The 14627-nt window shown below is 40.5% G+C and overlaps 1 long non-coding RNA gene across 1 annotated transcript; it reads left to right on the forward strand.

Annotated features, from left to right (window-relative positions):
• Window positions 1-10676: 10676 nt before the first annotated feature.
• On the forward strand, window positions 10677-11834 carry LOC134632480 (uncharacterized). Its single transcript, XR_010094502.1, has 4 exons — window positions 10677-10782; window positions 11217-11276; window positions 11373-11463; window positions 11630-11834. It is a non-coding gene; the product is annotated as an uncharacterized LOC134632480 (long non-coding RNA).
• Window positions 11835-14627: the final 2793 nt, after the last annotated feature.

Genomic DNA, 14627 nt, shown 5'->3' on the forward strand with positions numbered 1-14627 from the left:
TTCAAAAATCATAACAATGAGAAAAAGAAGGGTTCAAATAGGTTCAGTTCAACAGAAATCAACTGGGGTCTGGCCACCCATCTGGAGTACAGAGCACTGAGCTCTGGTTTGCACACATACCCACATGTGCACTGGTCAGTGAACCCCTAGCTGGTGGAATCATATTGGCTGGAGGCTTTGCCAAGTCAATAACACAGTCTGATCCCTGATGCTGAACTTCCTGGAAGTCCCGACTCGTCTCAGCACTTCATGTACCTGCTCACCGCTCCAGCTGCTGCTTGGCTGCACAGTGGGCTGAATGGAGATCAGGGAGTCTATCGCTCCTTTGCGCCTGCCTGCAGGTCATTCTGAAACACCAGTTTAGAGGAGAGCAGAGGAGAGGACAAACCATAGGAACATTGAGCCATGGAGATTGGATTGATTTGTTTCTACTGACAATAAGATCCTATGCATATTAACAGGGGTTTCTTCCCATGATGCACAATTAGACTGCAGTCAAAAAACTCCTTGCAGCACCCATGTATATGTCTGAGAATGATCAGAAACCATTGTAGAAGAGAGACATGAGAGGAGGGTGAAAAGTGTGGTTACAACGAGCGGTTAGGAAAATATTTGTGAAGGTGAACTGTCGAGAGACAGATGGACAAGAAGAAAAACAGAGTGAGGTTTAGAAGCTATTGGTCTTGGTTTGGGGGATTAGAAGGGATGCATGGCGTAAGAGAATTTGTGTCAGACATCTCTGGTCTAAATGGCTGTTGGCTACTTGCTCTTATTTACAACATCTTCACTTTCTTACACTACTGTTTCGTTTCCAGCTGCGTCGGTCTTACGTCAGAAAATGCCACTGTTAGCCATTACGTTAGCCAACATAATGACAGAACTGCTCCCGCAGCCAAAGACGGCTCAGCGACCTCTGGCTTGATTTCAGCCAGCATGGCTTGCACTTTTGTGGCCTGGATTCATTCAGCAGGGTATGACTTACCAGGTTTGACCACCAGGACCTGATTACGGTTGCTTGGGCTCAGCAGACAATGAGTTTGATGACCTCGCTGGCACTGTTTCAACAAGGGGTACTCAACTAGTGCGACCTGAATTTGACTGTCTGGCTGCCACTGATGTGGCCTGGGTTCAGTAGACAGAGCTTGACTTGCATGGCCTGAGTTCATCAGATGGAGTCCAACTTTTCTGGCCTGAGCTTGTCAGACAGGGCTCAACTGGTGTGGCCTTGGCGGATACAGAGCCTCGGGGTGATTGAGGATGTGTTTGTTTCCCAGGCAGCGAGCAGGCAAGGTGGCGGCATTGCTTCTGCACAGCTGAGAACTTGGTGTGGGGGAGAGGGAGCCAAAACAAACTACTGTGATTGCCTCCCATATGCCCTCCTGACCTCAGTGTTTCAATTGCCAGGCAAAGAAGAGGAACAGGGTGAAGGGAAAGGAAAGAGGTGGTTTTTGAGAGGTTGTTATTGAGGTTAGAGCTGAGGTGGCTCTTGGTAGTGGGAGAGGTCACTTGAGTATTCAGCAGAATTCTGGTTCAGGACCCTTAATTTAGATCTATAAACTATATTATTTTGTGTATGTGCATAAAGTAGGCATCAACTACAATCTCTGCTCCCCCTCTTCTATCTATCTATCTATCTATCTATCTATCTATCTATCTATCTATCTATCTATCTATCTATCTATATATCGACCAAATGATGATTTTACAGTTAATAGTCCATAGAGAGAAGTGATGAAGAACAACAAAAGTTAAAGGAAGGAATAAAGGGGGAAATGGACAGGGAGTGAGAGAAAGGGAGACTTGTCGTCTGAGAGGCTGTGTGGTTCGGGTTAGGTTGTGGTTTAAGCCTTGAGAGAGCGGGAGGGGAGAGAGTGGGAGGTGCAGGGGGCGAGCAAGGCAGCGCATACCCGCAGCATTCAAATGGAGCTCCCATTGGGAGGTTTTACGCTTCAAAATGGTTTCCTGTGACGTGGATTGTGTGTTTGATTTGAGCTTTGAGGGGTTTGTGTTATTCTCGGGAGGGGAGAATCTAGCACGCTCTCATTTCCGCACTACCAACAGCCAGCAGAAAGTTGGCAAGCCGAAACAGGGGGATTGTAAAGACAGATTTTTCTTTCCCTCTTCGTACGAACCACATTTTTTCTGCTTTTACTTTTTTCGCCATGTTTTTTTGCTGAGCCTGCTTCAGGACTTAGCCTGCATATTGATGGATTGTTCTTAATAACTGGACCTGCTCAGGCCTGTGTCTTTCCCTGGTTTTCCCAGGCTGCCTGATTTTCTGCTGATCTTAAAATTTGTGAACAAAAAAAAGTGTATTATTTAAATGTGTGGACACATTTGCTCCCTGACACACAAATGCATGCCTGCAAAAATGTACAAGCCAGTTTGCACGTAAACTGCGCAAGCTGTCAAACACATGCTTTGGAACTAATTGCAAACAATGGATGCCAGCTGGGCAGTAGGTGCAAGCAGTACAAATGGGTCCAGGTTTATTCTTTTTAAACTAGCTTTGAGGAAAAAGAACGAGAAAAAAAATACAGTTAAATGGGGCAAAAAAACAGAAGATAGAGTTTGTAGATAGAATAGAGGCAAGGGTCACCAAAAAGAGAGGGAAGGGGCTTACACCATGGCAGCAGGAAGCCACCTCTAAGACCATAAGGAGTCATACAAACCATCAGAGAGCTTACTGTTCTGCCAACTACTGTACTTCACAGAGCCAAGAAAATGCCAGAAATCAACACTGAATGTGTTTGTGTTGGGGGAATATCCGTAGAACCCCACTCTCTTTCCTGATCAGCAGTTTTCTTTCTCTCGTCTCTCTCTTTCACGTTCCCTCTCTCTACCTTTTTCCTCTATCCTGCCCGCCATCCCACCAGTCTTTATTTTCTTTCTGTAAATACCGTACCGTATATGCACTCCGCTTTTGTAAGAGGACAATTACTGTAACAGAGTTTCTACTGTGTGGTGTGCATGGAAAACTTCTAGAGGCCAATTTTCTCCACGAAGTTATGAAAATAGTTTTGATAGAATGACTGGGCTTTCCCCAGTATGTGGTGGCCGAGTAGCTCTGGGGTTCCACTGCCATCCCGGTCCCCACCCTCTGCTTCAGTATCCCAGTTGTATTCTTCTAGTTATCTAAGCGTTATCCATTCATGAAATACCAGCCAGCAGTACACAGCCAACAAATACATGTGTCAAGGACCGGTAAGTGTCTTCAAGAGCCTCTTGATATCTGTGTTTCCTTTACAGCACTGGAAATTTTATACAACTTTTGAAGGTCTCCAAATTGCTTTGATCCTAAAGTGCAAAATACATATAGCATTGCGCCATTTAATATGTATCACTTTATGGTGATAGCTAGCAGCCACGTTATAGTTTGGATATCCAGATGCAGGTTAAAAATTTGGAAAATCATTCTGTTATTAACTGGGTATTCCACTGGTGTTGCTGTTATCTTATAAAAAACAGAAAAATGGTTGAACTCATATGTTCTTCCATATGAACGTACTTTAAGTTGTATACGTATAAAGTATTAACCCTAAGAAAGCTACCTTCAACTGCTCCCTTATTCACCACTGCTGGTAACTCCACATGTCTGATTTGACGTTGGATTCAGATTATGATAGATTTTTGCATTTGATTCCCTTCCTGATGCAGTACCAGAAGGGCTTTGAGTCTTCTCCTGGGATTGAACCAGAGAGCTTTTTAGGCAAATGAACACCGCACCATTGATAACCATTTATAAGGAAAAGTGAGTTTGCGTGTTCTCCTCATACCTGCACGAGGTTGTCTTTAGAAAATCTGCCATTGTAAATCATGCAAGGTTAATGCTGCCTATGTAGCCGGAGATGGTAAAGCCTAAAGAAAATGAGATCTCCACAGTCTGTAAAATACATGGGCACTTTAAGTATGCACATATGGAGTTTGTGTGTCTGTCTCATCTGTTTAGTCTGCTCATTGTGTTTTGCCCCTTGCACATTTTCATTTTTAGATCTGAGGTGCTCCACAGTGTTCTTGTGTTCATGTTAGACAATCTAAAACATCTTCAAATGACCTTTTGTGGTTATAGGTGACACGCAAAAGGAAGTGAACAAAAGCTGGCTGTCAGTGACAGAAATTCACCATTTGAGGAGAGACAAAGAAAAGGAACACTCTCTGGCTGATCTCTCATCCCACCCCTTAGCAAATTGGTTGTTGATTGTGTACAGACATTGTTGATGGTGCTCTCCTGTACCAATAAAGCCTAGTGTAGAGCAGAGCAGGGGCCCTCTAGGTCTTTTTATTGTAACGAGAGTACATTTTGGCCGGGGCTCCAATTCTCAGCACGAAAAACAATAATAACAACATCAGCACACAACCCCGAGATCTGGACCTCAGGCAGAGGCAGGCCCAGGGAGAACTGATATGCTGCTAATGTTGTGGGCCGCTGGTACCGTCCAACACATAATGCACTTCTGAAGTGACTGGAACTGCTGTTGGCAGCTCAAATGTACAGTTAGTGAAACAGTTTTAGGACTCAAACGTGCAGCAGTTTAGAATACATGTGAGCCCAGGCCTTAGTGTTAGCCCACCCCCTTCCCTCTTTCCTGTACACACATTGGTATAGAGAGAGATTCCTAGGTCTCCTGAAGACAAACAAAAGAGAAGGAATCCATGTCCAAATAGTAGGGAGTTTACACAGAGACCACACAACAGCATCACAGCGGTCTAATCTATTTGTAATTAAAAAGTTTGCTCTGCGATGTCCTCACCCAGACAACAACATATCCATCTTGCCTTGGCCTTGTTATGATCATGGCCTGTTTTTTTTCTTGTTCTCCTTTCCCCTTCTGTTCTCAGTTGTTGTTCCTGTAACATAATATTTGTTTGTGCTTGTGTGTATCTGTGAAAGATCTCTCTGTTGTGTTGGTGACATCTTGAGAAGGCAACCCATGACCCACTAAATGACTCACAAAAGAGGGACTTTATTATGTTTATTTTTTAACCCACTCTCTGCCAGTCTCCAAACCTTTAAAACATCTACCATATACCACCAAACAGGCAAAATTACATTAGGAGCTGGACTGTATTTCAATAAATATATATCCACTACACACATCCCATCCCCACTTAATGCAGTGCAGTGCGTGAAATCAGATTCTTACAGTTAGTACATTTGGAGTAAAATGTTCTCATTCCTTCTTGGACGACTTTCTTCTACTTTATGGTAAGTCCAATGGCAAAAAGAAGAGATGGGGAGAACGGAGGAAAAAAGAAAGAAAGATGAAAAGATATATTGAGAGATTTAAAGGGCAGAGGAGGGCTCAGGTGACTCAGCTTTCCCCCTGGAAGCAGAATGAGGGGAGCTGTGGGTTTGAACCCCCCAAAGTTTTACTAGAACACAGACTTTTTAACAGGAGGGAAAAACAATGTTATAGCTGCTTCCTGCACCACTGAGTGTTCCCCACCAGTAAACATAACAGGGATTGGGTCATAATGTTATGGTCTGGCATCAGGTGAATACAACGTTTTTTTGTTGTTTTTTTTTTTTTCTCCCTCTCTAGCTAGCCAGACACCACCCCTCCTGTTCTTCTGCTCTTTTCCATGTGGAGGAATAGGCTCCAGTGTTAAAGAAATATCAGTCATCAGCCTTGTTATTGCGCACTCACTTGCTCCATCTGCAATGCTGGCACTCAAACACACTCTTTGTGTGAGTGGACACGGTGGCTGCTCTCCCTCTCTCCTTCTCCCTTTTCACTCTCTCTTTCTCTCTGTTTCTCTTTTACTGTTAAATGCTACTTATTATTTCCCAACAAGGCAGGCTGGGGGAAACTCTGATGTAAAGGAACGTACTTACCTACTTACTGTCAGCAGCGTGTGCTCTTTAGTTGTGTGTCTGTTTACGCGCGCACATGTCTGTGAATAGATGTGTTTGCTATCTGTAATTAGTGCATGGCAATATACATTATCATAACTGGCAGGTGAAGGTATGTATGTGTGTGTGTGCGTGTGTGTGCGATGTAAAGTGTGTGTGCCAATTTTATGATACAAAGAGCTCTGTCAGGTTCAGCACTATGAATCAGGTTGCAGGGCAGCTGTGTGTGTGACAGTAGCAGTAAAAACAAACAGAAGTTCTCCACTCTGGAAAATGTAATGCTATGAAAATGGCAACTATGGCAATGATGGGAAACGATCCATGTTGAGTTTCCAAACTGTGTTGCATTTGGAAAGAAGCACAGGAGTAAAATAACATGAATACACTATATCGGTTATGGGATACTTATAGGTGGGATTTATATAGTAAGTGCGTGATTTTTGGAAAACGTGAGCCTTACATCATATCATGGATCGGGCAATTAATCTTCCCAAGGGGGCACATGAAGAAACTGGGACTATTGTGGAGGGCTGCACCAATAAGCTGAACTCACTTGTACTCAGTTTTAATTTTATCTCTTCATAAACTTCTACTGTTAAGAGAAGATAATACAATTATCCAAGCATGCAGTTACCTCTGTCAACAAATCATTCACAGTCCCTTTCATTCAGCGCATTGCTGCCAGCATCTTTGTGATCTCAAGCGCTTTTTGTATCCCACATACAAAGATGAGTAACCGGGCTGTGTCATGGACATCACAGGTCTCTTCCAAGCCAAGGGAGGAAAGTCAAAATTGGCTGCTGTGTTCCAGATTTTCTTCAATGTCGTCAATCTGTTTTATTACGGTTCACTCGGAAAGGGCGCATTCTCAAATGCTTCTTTATCTCAGGGCATATTAGTGCAGGAGACTCCACCAAACACTCTCCATCAGAGAATGGCTTGACTGCTCTGTCACTGGATGTGCAAAGCTTGGTAAAATGTCCGCTTATTGCTTTTACAGCTTTTCTAGCAAAGTTCCAGGTATTTTCCTACTCTGCACGAACAAATTTGAAAACAACAAAATTGTATTGTGATTTCCTGCAAAATGGAAAAAAACTGTAAGAACGTATTTGATGGGGAGGTTATCAGAGTAGCTGAAATGAGATAAACTGCATGATGTATACTTATTTACATTTGAATCCTAATTTACCATTGATCTGATGCAGGCAGTTAATGGAAAATCAACCAGAAAGAAAGGTTATTAAGTGACTTTAAACATAACATAGTTTGCTGATTTTCTCACTAAACCATTTCTGGGGTTTACAGACAATGGAATGAAAAGAAGAAACCAAACAAAAAAAGCAAAACAAAAATATCCAGTAAGCGGTAGTTCTCTGGGCAAAAATGTTCAGTTGACAGGATAGCAACATTTCAATGAAGCTACGCAGAAGAGCATCTCTATCAAACGTTAAAGCAGATGGGTTACGGCAGCAGATGACCACACATGGTGGAACTCCTGTCAGCTAAGAACAGGAAACTGAGGCTGTAATTTGCACAGGCCCACCAGAATTGGACAGCAAAAGATTATAAAAATGCTTTGAAGATGGCAGCATCAGAATTTGGTATAAATGACATGAAAGCAAGTATCCAACCTAACTCGTATCAGTACTGTTGGATATCCATCTTCCTATGGATAACGTACCATGCCACAAAGCTCAAATCCTCTCAAACTGGTTTGTGGACAATGATAATGACTTCACTGTACTGTATTGAAATAGCCTCCATCGTCATCAGATTGCAATCCAATAGAGCACCTTTGGAATGTGGTAGGATGACAGATTTTGCATCATTGATGCGCAGCTGACAAATCTTCAACAACTGTGTGATGCTGTCATGTCAACAAGCACCAAAATCTTTGAGGAATTTTTGCAGCATGCTGTTAAAGCTATGCCATGGAGAATTAAAGCAGTTCTATCTGGATACCTACATGCTTTTTCTCTTGTGCATTGATTAAAAATAGCTTTTTATTAAGTGCTGTACAGTGAGAGGCTTTTATTCCTGCACTCATAGCCTAAGGTTCCTGTGTGCTTCTTATGCCTTTCAGTTTTAAAACCTTTATCTATGCATCTGTTGGAGCAGACATTAAACATTGCACAACACAGGGCTAGCCCATTAGCCTGCAGATGTATGACTTGTTTTGCAGTTGGGTGACAGGATGTAGTATCCTGATTAATCATTGATAAACAGCTAAGTAAATGAATGGATAGAGTGTGTAAATTTCCTGTCTACCATATGCAACAGATCACCCGCACACCGCCTGATGTAATTGTTGGGGATTAGGGATTGGACAATGCCATGGATCTGGCTGGGGGTTGTTTGTATGCATCTGTTTTTGTGTCAGTTGCATGTGCGCACATGTGTGTGCACTGTGGAGTAGGAAACAGGATTCAGCCCAGGGGGTCATTTTCCTTTGGTCAGACAGACAGTCAGCATAGGATCCCCGTTATCTCATGTCTGGAGTTTCCAGATGAGAGCTGAGCAGGCAGCAAACACATTTGGCTGGCCTTAGTCACACTGTGTGTGTGCGCTGTGTATTTCTATCTTTGTGAGATCCAATGTGAGTTTTAGGTATGTGTGGATAAAGAGGACATTCCAAAGGACAGTTTAAGGGTTAACACTTCATTTTAGGTTTGAGGTTAGAGGGTCAGATGAATACCTCGGGTTAATGAGACTCTATCAAAGACCGAAATGTCAGTGTAAGAGTGTGTGTGCTTGCATGTGTGTGTGTGTTTATTTCAGTTTGTAAAATACCCAGCATATCCCTTGCCTTAAACACACTGACCTCATCCATGGAGGAGTCTAATAAATTCACTGCAGGTGACGAGTGCAGAACTGGCTTTAAAACAGCAACACTTGAAAACAACTTTGCCATTTGGTTTCATTGCATAGGTATGCTGTTAAGACTGGTGGATTAACTGGTAGATTTTCTATATCAAGTATAATCGCCCTCTCAGGGACCTTGTATAGTTCAAATCTTAATAATACTTTAAACCAAAACAGCCTCTGAAGTTTAGTACATGCAAATGCTATCTGGTTTGAGTTACATCAGCAAAAAACCTCTGAAGTTGACAAAAGCTCTCCATTCTGGGGAGGTGTGAAGATTGAGGAGTTTTCGTAACAGCAGTTTCCTCTCTCAACAGAAGAGTACAATCTTCCCACAGCCTCTCATAAATTTTTTTAAACTCTTAATCGTGGTCTAAGTCTGCACTTTGGTTGTTGTAATTGCAAAACATGACAGAACGATCTGGCCAGCTACTAGACCCAGCAGACTTAGCTGCATTAGAGGAGTAGCCATATCTCACTAGGGGGCAGTTCTCGGGGAGCAGTTCAGTCTATCCACTCCAGGCTTTCTTCACCTCCAGTTTCTCAAGCTCCAGCTCAGGCTAGCACCGAATCCTTAGATGAACCGATGAACATAGCCATTATAACTGGGTTATTACTAGGATATTACTTTGGTAATTAAATAGTAATAATCTGCTCTTTCTGCATTTTAGTTGTTTCCACTTATTACCAATCTATAATAGAAAGTGCTACCAAGTTAATTACTTCTCTCATGTATTATATCAGGATATTCACACTGAACTAAATTCAGCCGCCATTAGTCCTGAGTTTAACAGGAGAGTAGAGTTGACTGATACACATTGAGGATGTTAACAACAGATTCACAATTTGAAAGCTTTTCAGAATACACATGCTCATCTGAATGAATAGCTACAAATGGAATACTGAACCAAAATAGTGATGATGAAACACTGACTACACTGTAAAAAAAAGTCAGTAAAATATACAGCAAAACACCGTCAAATTCCAACGGTAATGGAGCGTAAAACCAAAAACTTCCTTTTACTGTATTAAATAGATTGAATAACCGTTAATTGTGAGACTGGCTAAAACTTTGTTTTTTACTGTAATAAAATGTTGAAATTATAAATATTGTCTGTGAAAACAAATAAACATGCATACATTTTACAATTAAATATTGTAATGTTGAAAATGTCTGAAAAACTTAGATTTTACGGTATTATTTGAGTAAAACTACATCTTTTGGGGTTGTGCACATTGGAATTCACAGTATAAAGCTGTAGATTTTTAAGCAAACAAAAACATTCATTTTCACAGAAGCAAGATGTTAAAAAAAATAGGGTCCACTGTAATAATACAACCAGTAAATACCATTTAAAAAAAAAAAAAAAGCAAATATCAGCAGTGAAAGACAATAAAATTGATAGTATTTTTTTTTTATTTTAAAATTCAGATACTGATATACAGATTAAAAGTTAGGCCTGCAGTATATCATTGTTAACCTTCTGATTAAAAAAATCAACAGCAAAAGAAGATGTTAAAAATAAAGTTCATGGTTGTGAATAAAATTGATTTCAATAATCTTTTTTAATTATTATTTTAAAACAACTTGATGTTGTTGTGTTTCACGCCATATTATCAGACCACCTTAAGTGGGTCCGCCTTAAATTTTGAGTTTGTGTGATCGCTGTTGATTGGTAGCTAAACTGCTGGTAAACTGTGTACAGAAAAAAAAATTCTGGTAGCAACATTGTGCAGTATGAGCGAACCATTTCAACAAAAAAAGGGGAAGCAAGGCAAGACGTGGCTGCAGCGGTCTGCAGACGTGACTTCTGATCAAATTCGAACCTCCTCCTAAAGAAACAAAGAGCGACATTACATTGCGGGATGACGTCACCTGAAAATGACCAATAGCACGGCGCGCTGATGAGCTGTGTGCCAACCGCTCTTTTTTTCATGCAGGAGACTCAAGGTGGCTAACGGACACAGTTTTGAACTCGTATATTAGCGCCATTTATTGCTGCTTGGACCACAGCATCTTCGGAATTTGTAGACATCCTGGCAGCTTACAATTAGTTCGAGGTGAGGTGAGTACATGCAACTTCAAGTTATCTCTGTTATAAAAATCCACCAGCCCAGCGTTTATAGATAATTTTAGCAGTTCGTTTTTTATGAGTGAGGTTGTGAATTTAGTTAGCATTTGTGAGTTGAGTTAGCATTACTGTTGCGAGGGAAGCATTGCTCTGGATTAGTTTCTGTGTTTGGCGTGCTTAATTTGCTAGGGAGGAATTACCAAAGTACATGGAGTTATGTTAACCTGTAATTTCTGTGGTAAGGTAGTTCAGTCATCAAGGGGCTACGTGCTTCATTGTAAACTGCATCGGAATGAGCCACGTTGTTTCTTTCGGTGTAAATATTTAAATATAAATGTAAATATTTTACACATTTCTTTGTCTGTCTCTAAATCTTATTTTGTCTTTATTATGATTAAAAAAGTTTGTTTTGTTCCTGCCCTTTTCAGACACTGAATTTGAGCAGAAACCATAAGGATACTCAAAGGACCTGTGACTCTCAGGAAATGGTGAGATTTCAGGTCATAATCTTTTTTTCTTTTTTTTTTTTTAAATTCATTTTCCTTTTTCCCTTTACAATATTGCTGTTTTGTTTTTGTAAACAGCATCAAATGAGAGGGACAGATGAAACAGTTTCAAGACAATGGCAGGAAAAACATGCTGAAGATTGAAACAAACCTTGGCTGGAAATATTTGGTATGTGTTTTACCGTAAATCAAATTGTTGAAAAACATTCAGCTACACTGCAACACAGGGAAACTTGATTTGCACTTATTTTGTTACTTTAATTTCTTGTCTCATTATTTTTGTCAGTTATTATTGTTTATGGTGTATGCCCTTCTTGTTTTCTTTCTGAATGCAGAAGGTATCTAGCCAGTCCACAATGAAAGCTTCGTTGCACCCCATGAGTCTTCTGGCAGAAATGATGGCACCTGTATTCTTTGGTTTCCCTAAACATCACACCCTGCCTGTTTATACGAGGCTCTTCAATTAAGTCTGCACCCAAAGATTCAATAAGAGGTAAGCAGTGGTATTATTCAAGTTTTGCTAAAGAAAGATGGACAGGAGACACTAATCTTAATCGGCCGAGCTCAGGTTCATGTCCAGGTGAGTAGTTTCATACGCTATAAAATGTAGATTGAATGATAGGTCTCATCACCATGCATTCAGCCATTAACTTCAAGTTCTATGATAAATCAATAGGAAACTTAAATACGTTTTCCAACAAATTATGATTGTGATTAGGGCTGCGTTGTCTATGTATCACTTTTACATAAGTAGCAGGGCTCTAGAGTGCGACCAAATTTTTCAGTGGTGCGACTAAAAAAAAATATTTTCAGGTAACAAAACAAAAAAGAAATCCCTGCAACTCTCCGTGTGGTCAACAACAGACACACATTATGCCCTATCGCGGACTAAACCAATCAGAGATAGTCAGGGGCGAGACCTCTCTGATTGGCTGTGGTCCAGTTGAAAGTGCAGGTGGAAGAGAGAGGTGAGTAGCTTGAATAAAGCGATATCAATTCATTAACGGATTCCACACAAAGACGTAAACACAGAGCGGACCCGACGCATCAGAATCAGCTTTGTCTTTCTCGGCTTTCTCACCCCACGGCCCGAACACGGACACGCTGTCGGAGCTTAGCGATTCTGATGCGTCGGGTCCGCGCTGTTTCCGTCTTTTTGCGCTGATTCTGAGCTGCAGGTTTTGTCTCTCTCCAACCAAAATTCGCCGAGCCAGCAGCAAAAGAAGCAGCAAACTACGCTTCACATTTGATCAATGTCGTCATGAATTCCCTCTGACTTTTGCTGTTTTGCTTCCACCACGATAAAAATCCCACTTCATGCACAGCTCCCTCTCTCTCTCTCTGTACTTCAAGAACAGTTTCCCGTCTCAAATCTGTTTTCTGCATTATTCATTCGCTTACTACCCACCAGTCTACCGTTGTTTACAGCGCGGTCTTTTTCTTTTTTCACTTAAATGACCTCGGACAAGAAAGCCTAATTTCTGTTGTTCAATACTGAAGAAATTTAAACTTCTTAAAATTATGCAAAATTGCAGAATATTTTTAAGGTTATCTGCTATAAAAAACCAGACCAGGAAAATCTCCTTCATGTTTTTCTGTGTTTTATTCTGTTACTTTGACACAAAGGCATCTGCTGTGATGTTCACAATTCGGATGAAGTCTCACATGTATCAGTACTGATAAATGATCAGAATTATAATATTTCTGACTGTCTGAGGCTAAACTGAATCGAATCGGGACTTTGAGAACCGGAATCGAATGGATTATAGAAATCAGTGATGATACCCAGCCTTAGTGAGCAGCCTAGGCCCGACAGAAGTGGATGTAGCTGTGGGTAATAAGAAAAGATGAAAAGAACTATTGATAACTTTTTTGTTAAGTTAAGGCCTGATCCGTCTGAAATTCATAGCCAGCTCTGACACGGTGCCATCAATCTTTGAATGCTGAAAAAGCACAGTGTATCCAGAAAACACATTATATGCTGCAATAAATGCACTGCCCAAGTGTCCCCTCTCCCCACTGCCTTTCAGCAGCAGGCAGCAGCAAACAGGTCATCAGGCCAAGATGATGATTAAGTTTAACATTTTCTACAATATTGACAAAGCACTTTAAGCACAAGATTGTTAGTTAATAATTTAGAAATGAATATTGTCTGTATGGACTTCCCCCCAAAGAAAGTGCACATGTAAAACTGCAGTGATAAGCGATGCGGTTCAAAAATTTGAGTGCGCCTAACTTTTGTGCCGGTACGCCTAAATTTTTAAAGTTAGGCGTACCGGTGCGCCCATGTCAAAAAGTTAGTCTAGAGCCCTGAGTAGATTTAAAGGATAACTATTGCCAAAACGCAACCTGGGCTGTTTTTTTTTACTGTATCGATTTTGATGCGCTCAAATTTATGCCCCGGCCCCCTAGTATTCCCATTCACTGGCTATTGACCACAAAACAAAATCACGGTCAATCTCAAAAACGGCTTGTTTGTCGTAATTATGCTTTTAGATATATGTTTGTCTCATTTACAGTAAAAAAACAAACAGCCCAGGTTGCATTTTGACAATAGCTATCCTTTAAGAACTGTATATTTTACACTTAAGAAATCATTTATCATTAGATCTGTTTTTGGCAGCACGTTTTGTTCATTTCTGTGCATTTTGCTCAAGCACTGATCAAACTTTGTCCAAATTTTGTCCATTTGAAGTACTCCTGCAGAGCTTGTATCTTCGACACCATGCGCATTAGAAACTCCACTGAGTCCTTTCCTTCACCAAGGCAGGACCCAGTGACTCATTACTGTTGATAGGTCAGGGGCAGGTAATATTTTGTTTCATGTTTATTCATTCCTCCATGGATTACCAGCCATATATATGGACACATGCTGTATTCTCAAGATCTATGCTGTTTTGTAGGAATAGAGAAAATGATATGTTTAGTCTGTTTTCAAATGGTATGTCATATTTTCTCATTGTTTATCAGTAATATTCACTACCTTGGTTATATATGAGCATCTTTAGGTTTTTCTATATTTAGCGGTTGCAAATGTAAAATGTACGGTAAACCATTTATGTTCCTCATATTGTACTGTATTTTTAGCGGTAAAATACCGGCAGCTGTGGTTGCCAGGAATTTACCGTAAAATGTATCTGGTCAAAATAAAATGCTGTAATTTGTTATACAATTTCACTGTGTTTTTTACTGTCAAAGGTTTTAATAAGGTTTAACATATTTCTGTTATTTTTACAGTTATTTACAATAATAGGGTCTATCCTATTACTGTTAAATTAACAACAAATTACTGTAAATATTATTGTATTATAACTTTTTTTTTTACTGCAAATA

Source organism: Pelmatolapia mariae, linkage group LG7, assembly GCF_036321145.2.
Source record: "Pelmatolapia mariae isolate MD_Pm_ZW linkage group LG7, Pm_UMD_F_2, whole genome shotgun sequence".
Taxonomy (NCBI): domain Eukaryota; kingdom Metazoa; phylum Chordata; class Actinopteri; order Cichliformes; family Cichlidae; genus Pelmatolapia; species Pelmatolapia mariae.